General features: G+C 39.7%; 1 pseudogene; it reads right to left on the bottom strand.

The window, feature by feature from the left end:
• Positions 1-1,083: 1,083 nt before the first annotated feature.
• LOC130092525 (solute carrier organic anion transporter family member 1C1-like) lies at positions 1,084-6,916 on the bottom strand (annotated as a pseudogene).
• Positions 6,917-7,588: the final 672 nt, after the last annotated feature.

Here is a 7,588-nt window from a genome sequence, read left to right as displayed (position 1 = left end):
CACTAAGGGGCCTAAAGTGTGCCAAGAAAACATCCTCCACACCATTACACCACCACAACCAGCCTGCACAGTGGTCACAAGGCATGATGGATCCATGTTCTCATTCTGTTTGCGCCAAATTCTGACTGATACCATCTGAATGTCTCAACAGAAATCGAGACTCATAAGACCAGGCAACATTTTTCCAGTCTTCAACTGTCCAATTTTGGTGAGCTCTTGCAAATTGTAGCCTCTTTTTCCTATTTGTAGTGGAGATGAGTGGTACCTGGTGGGGTCTTCTGCTGTTGTAGCCCATCCGCCTCATGGTTGTGCGTGTTGTGGCTTCACAAATGCTTTGCTGCATACCTCGGTTGTAACGAGTGGTTATTTCAGTCAAAGTTGCTCTTCTATCAGGTTGAATCAGTCGGCCCATTCTCCTCTGACCTCTAGCATCAACAAGGTATTTTCGCCCACAGGACTGCCGCATACTGGATGTTTTTCCCTTTTCACACCATTCTTTGTAAAGCCTAGAAATGGTTGTGCGTGAAAATCCCAGTAACTGAGCAGATTGTGAAATACTCAGACCGGCCCGTCTGGCACCAACAACCATGCCACGCTCAAAATTGCTTAAATCACCTTTCTTTCCCATTCTGACATTCAGTTTGGAGTTCAGGAGACTTTAAAAACTCTTTTTAAAAACCTAGGACAACTTGACTTTGGATCTTCATCTTTATTTGATTTATGAATCAATGAAGCAAGGGTCACACACTGATCAAGCAAATTGATTATACCATTAAACATTTTTAACATTAATATTAAACAGTGTCACTCTGGTGACATGAGCCATTAACCAGGTCTAAATTTAAAATATTAAGTTATATTTGTAACATTTATATTGTGGGGTTATATCTAACTTTTTTGTCTATTTCTATTTGCAAAACACTTTCTTAACATTGATGACAATACAATATGTTATAATAATACATTTTTAATATAAATTAATTAAATATAAAAAATAAACAATGGGACAAAAGATTCTCAGTCTCCTGGCCACAGAAATAAAATGTCACCTTTTTTTTTTTTTAAATGACCAAGGAACAAAATAAAATAAAACAAAGCACATAAAAAAAAGCACACATAAACAAATACAAAATAAAACAATGCAGAACATTATTTTAGAGTCTTCTGCTTTTCTGGATCATACAGCACAGGCTCCCGGAGTTCTTTGTCCTTGGACATTCGTTCATCATTCTGTACTTTCCTGTTAATCTGTGTAATGGCCACCCATAACAGGATATATCCTAACACCCGCAGACAGTTGACCAGTCCCAGAAACAGGAACCTGATGAGGGTCACATTACATTTTAGCATGCATCAGTTGGGGCTACATGATACTCCTGCCAGATTTGCTCACCTAAAAGTCTCAGTGTCATACATTCTGCAAGCACCTCTTCCACCACATTTCTTGTGACCCCATTTCAGACAGGTAGAGTCAACAAGAGCCCCAAAGTAAATGGGAGCAGGAATACCACCTTTAAAAGAGTGAAATTACATTAAAAACAATGCTGTGCCAGACCTAAATGTGAATAACATCAGTGAATTAATGTCCATTCTTGGGGCACTTCTTCTAAATAAACCCAAACAATACAAATGTGAACCTACCCAAAAGTCTTAAAACTAATAGTAGCACGCCCACTGAGAGAGACTTTAGCTCAGAATCCACAATCCTGCAAGGACATATTAAACATTTAATACACATTTCATCCATATAAATATGGTGTATACCATTGTGGAATAAAACAAAGTTGTGATTAATCACTGCAAGATATGTTGTAAAGTAATTAAACAGAACCTCAATGAGATGATGAAGAAGGGAACAGTTCCCAGACAGAACACAAAGAAGGCGAGAGACTGCAGTGCCAAATAGATGTAGAACATTACAGTACATCTGCTCTCTCGTGAACACTGTCCAAGCACTGCAGAGGAGTTCCCAGCACTCATTCCCCAGCTCTGGACACATGCACAGTGGAGGAATGTCTGACAAACACATGCAAATGAAAAAAAAGAAAGAAAAGACACTCAAACACATGTTATAAAGACACTCAAACACATGTAATAATGAATTTGAGGTCAACAGTTAAAGGTAGTTGTTCACCATATTCTGCCCTGTGCCACGAGTGGAACTGCAGCCTGCGTGACAAGGAGAGATGTAGGTCAGTCCATTCTGTCCACACACTGGGTCCCATTGGAAGTCAGGACACCCACAGTCGGCATTGCAAGAAGTGAGTACATCACTGCTTATATTCTGAACTTCTACAGATCTGCCACATAAACAATGGATTATATTATATTACATATTTATATGACCCTACATAGGGCCAGCAGTTCGTTAAATAGAAAGATTGAATTGATGGATTATGTATAGTTTCCATGATGCAATAAGAATGTGACTGGAGATGAAAGTACCCTTGATAGGGGACTGTGACCCCAGCGACATCTGTATTTTCACAGCTAAGAGCAAAGTAAGGTATGGTGAGAAACAATGCGGCAATTGCAGTGAAAAACGACATTCTTGCAGATCCCAGCAGATCCAGTTTAAACCTCTTCATTATCCATCCACTCAGGAACATACCCAGAGCCACTGGCGGAATAGATGTCACTCCTACAGAAATATATAAGCACACTCAGTTTAAGCAGCCAGCAGACAAATAAAAACATTAAAATAGACATTGCAGTAATCATGGCAGTTGTCACCTATGAGAAAGTTTGTCTTGGATGCACTTTGTCCAAACTGCTGTTCCAAATACTTTGGCGTATATGTTATGAGTATGGCAAAGGCATTGAATGCCACTACATTGGAAACCAGGTATGAGATATATCTTGTTGGTGAGCAGACGCTTCAGAGACGGCCCAAAATCTAGATAACAGGCAAATAAGCAAATGTTGAGAACAATCTCTTTTTTTTTTCCTTTTTTTTTTTACATTGTCATAGTAGACCATAATAATACTTTATAATTTATAATAATAACCTCCATTAATTTCCTGAAAACTCATATTCTTCCAAACCTGTATTACGTTGATCTGTGTTACATAAATTAGATTTTCTGGAGGATCTCCTGATCATCTTTTCAATATGTATAATTAAAAGAGACTGAAACTGTAAAGCTCCATAGTGACACACACACACACACACACACACACACACACACACACACACACACACACACACACACACACACACACACACACACACACACACACACACGCACACACACACACACACGCACACACACACACACACACACACACACACAAACATCATAAAGTACTACATATGACTAATTAGTCTCAGTGACTCAGTGATTTAAATTGACCTAATTTGCATGCATCTAACCCTACCCTTGTGGTCTGTGTAAGGTTGCCATACCTTTAGCCATCTCTGTAATGCTGGGTGTGTGTTTATGTTGTTTTGTGGGGTGGTCTAGCTCATAGGTTTGGGGGTTTTCAGGTAAAGCTCTTGGCAGGAACCAGAGAGGCAAAGCAGCAAGCAGAGTCAACAGCCCAGACACCACATAACCCAACCACCAGGCCCCAACCCAGCGAGAGTCCTGAGGGGTGATGGTCACACTCTCTGATAATGAGAAGAAAATAAACAATATATGTGAATATATATTAAAACCTCAACCGGGCTCACCATCTTATTTCACTATTCGCCCACTCCATTCTATCACACCTGCTATCAAGAACAGCATTTATACTCCACAGTCACTCAGTGTCTGATCTCTGGTAAGAACAAATGGACTTCTCTGTTTTTAGTTAGTAGAGTTACTTACCTCCTGTCCATCTCAGCTTTCCTTCATCGAAAGCAACTTTATCTTCATCTGTTCTCCATCTGTGTGGTTCCCATCTTGCCTGTCCTGCAATCCCAACTGTTCTTTTTCTGTTGTCATACTTACCTGTTCACTATCCATAACTTTAAAAAAAAGACCATGGACTTGGGTTCCCCATGAAACTGTGTGTGTTGTCTACCTGAAAGTAGACCAGCCCTTTATTGTGAACTCAGGGGGATCTTAACTTCTCGCAGAGGACAAGCTGATAACACTCCCTCCTTTATCTTAACCACAGTGAGCAACCATATCTTCATCCCTGCCATCTCTGTTGCTGAGATCAACCATCCTTTCTTCCGTTCCCTTTTCCTGACCATAGAGGCCACTCATGGGCTATAATTCTCTTAGGTATCAGGAGTCTCCATTGAACCTTTTGTTTTGGCCACAAAGACCAACCTTAATCCTCCTTTACTACTCCACCAACTCCTCCATGGTATTTCCATCCATCAACTCCTCAGGGGTCCCTCATTTCACTGGCTCCCTCTGTGTCATTCCTCCCTCCATTTTGATCCTTTTTACCTCTGTCCATTGATTCTGCCAGACTCCTAGTTCCTTCAGCCTCCATGGCTTCATGTGTTGGGCCCCCCTAATTCTGTTTATCCTAACTTTCCAGGGAGTCCTGTTTTCCCCAAGGTACCAAATGGGTCTGTTCTCCTGGTGACAGTAATGGATGGTGGTAATGGCTCAGTCCATCTACAGCCTGAAGACCAACTCAGTGCTCCCAGCTTCATTTGCTGATACTTCCACTTAAGCATACTTCCCCTGATCCGCTGAAGCATCGGAGATCCCTGGGGCACAACCCACACTTCTGGTTCCCTATGGTGGGTTTCTAATCTTCTAATCTGTTGGCTCTTCTGTGGTCTTCCACTCAGCCGGCTTTCCTGAGGCCTCATAGTCTGCCACCCCATCCTGGGTCATTTGCTCCTCTGGCTTCCCCAAAGCCCCCTGTTCTGCCGGATCCCCTAAGGCCTCTTGCTCCACCTGTACCCTCATGGTCTTCTGCTCCACCATCGTTTTCAACTGTTCTGCCACGATTTTTCCTTGGTACCATGGTGGTCTTCTGCTCTGACAATGCTTCTGTGGTAGTCCCCTGTTTTCCAGCTTGATACCCTACCGACCCTCTGACCATTACCATATTCATACACCATGGTATTTGTTATGGTACCTCAAGGTTAAATAACCTTATTAAATAATAGGTTAGTCAAGGTTAAATAAAGGTAAAATAAAAATAAAGGTACTTCAAAGAGGAAGCACTACCATGGTACATGTCAAAACAAACAAAGTAATACCGCTCTTCTTTTTGGTACTTTCTTGTTAGTGAGTTCTTAGGTATAACAATTTTAACTCACCTCTATTAACCAAGCCAATATCCACGTAAATACTAGCACACAGAGATCCAAGTGAGTAACCGAAAATTGGCCCGATGACTCCAAGTGTGTGCAGGCAACCTACGGGGAAAAAAAAAACTGGACTGAGGGACAAGGGAACTTCAGTTTGAAATGTAAAAAAAAAAAAAAACGCACAATTTTCTCACCAATGTAAAAAGCAGAGTTTTCTGGGTGTGCATAATCATCTATGAAAGACATTCCCAAAGGACCGATGCTGGCTTCCCCGATGCCACGAATAATGTTTCCCAACAGCACAATCACCCATGTGGGCGAGCTTTCCTCTTCCCCTTTTTGGCATCCTATACAACCCATATAGAGTGCTCTGTTGGGTATTTTACTGCTTTTTACAATTAAAATATCCCACATGCTTTTCCACATATAACCATGCATTACCGGACACAAGCTGTTGAACAGTATTCTGGGTGTCAGATGAGCATGTGGATCTCACTGTGAAATTATCAGCATCATTAGTGTGGGCGGCAGCTGTATCGTACTTGTACCTGTCAGAAACAAACAGACACATAAATAGTAAAAGCATTAAAAATACAGATCTTCAAGAATACTGATCGTTATGAGGTGGATCTTTATTAAATATTTTAGAATTAATATACTAATTATGTGATGGCCATAAATTAATTTATTCAATATTACGTTAAAATAATTGATAGATACAATGACTTGAAAAGACATCTTTTATAATCAAAAAATCTATTAAAATATCAGAAAAGGAAAATTTTACTTAATGCTTGGACTAAATACTATGTTTTTGAGTCATTCAATTTGAACTTTTCATGAAAATGTTATAAAAGTGTTTTAAAATCATACGAAACTAAACGTGAATACAAAGAGTAAAATTCTAAGGATTTATAAAAGATTTGTTTCTGTTCTTTATCGCAGACACCCTCATTTGTCATTGACCCATGAACGTTACTCACCGGTCCATCATGAAGTGAGGTAAAGCCATTATCAGTGTCCCTATACCCATCAGCAGGACCCCTGCTCCAATGATCTTGGGCCTGTGAAACTTGGCGCCAAAGTAGCTTACCACAGTGATGACCAACAGATTACCTGGAAGCAAATGTGACGTTATTTAAAAAAGTTCTTTGTTGTTTCATAGCATACCATCAATCAACTGTCCCAGATTCAGTCACATTACAGCCTCAGTGGTGTGAGTCACTGCTATAAGCACTCATCTAATGGGTGAACCTCGGCCCTCATTTCTCAGTGCAGCTTGACGCATCTCAACTCACCCATTTCAAAACTGCCATCGATGATACCAACAGTAGAACTTGGGATCTCAAACCGCCTCTCAATCTGAGTGATGGTGCTTTTGGTGTAAGCCCCCGTCAGGGATTTGGAGAAATAACAGAAGGCAAGTACACCAATAAAGATCTTTCCAGTCACAAGGGTAGAAAAGAGATTAAGTTAGAAGATTTAACCTTTTTTGTGGCAGAAGCTATTATACACCATTATACAACAAATAATCAGCTAATAGTGGTTCTACAATTGTTGCTCGGTTAAACATGCATATGGTCAAAGACAATGTCTCTTGCCTTTAGACTTGGGGAGCAGCATTTGGCCTGAGATGTTTTCTTATTACTGTCTGAATACTCCATTGGTCTGGACTCAAAGAACCCCTCCGGGCTGCCCTCCACTATCATAGTAAACAATGGGCTAGTGAAGAGGTAAACAAAAGTCAAAGTTGTGTTCGGATGTGGAAAAATTTAAAATGGAGATTTAAAAAAAAAAATAAGTATAAAAATACTAATAAAATACAAAATAACATTATTGAAACAAATAAAATAAAATTCTAATAATAAAATGTTGACAGACTAAACTATTTTACCTTTCTTAAGGGTCCTTCGGCCCAAATGGACCCGAAGCATTTAAATATTTTTTTTTTTAAATCATAGGATTTGAATAGTCTAAGTGGTTGTAAAAAAAATAGTCACACTCAGGACCTTCGGGTCCAAATGGACCCGCATAGGAAATGAATGGGAAATTGGCAAAAATGTGAAAATACAGAGCCACGATCCAGAAAAAAAGCACACAACAGTGAAGGGGTGAATCTATAAAACATCTAGAGTGCAAAACAGACACACACACACACACACTTTTATACACACACACACTTTTATACACATACACACTAATAAATTCAGATTACATATGGGTTTTGAATTTTTTAAATGCTCTGTTTGTCCACCAGATGGCATCCATCTCATTTCAGACATTGCTTTCATGAGGCCTAGGCTTGACTCTAAAATGAAATACAGCTTTAAAAAAAATTAAAAAAATTCTATTATATTCAATGGGGAAAAAATGGGTCATAAT

The sequence above is a fragment of the Rhinichthys klamathensis genome, unplaced genomic scaffold, assembly GCF_029890125.1.
Source record: "Rhinichthys klamathensis goyatoka isolate OS25496 unplaced genomic scaffold, OSU_Roscu_1.1 h1tg000176l_1, whole genome shotgun sequence".
NCBI lineage: Eukaryota > Metazoa > Chordata > Actinopteri > Cypriniformes > Leuciscidae > Rhinichthys > Rhinichthys klamathensis.
The sequence above is the reverse complement of the archived record's forward strand: the minus strand, read 5'-3'. Positions and strand labels throughout refer to the sequence as shown.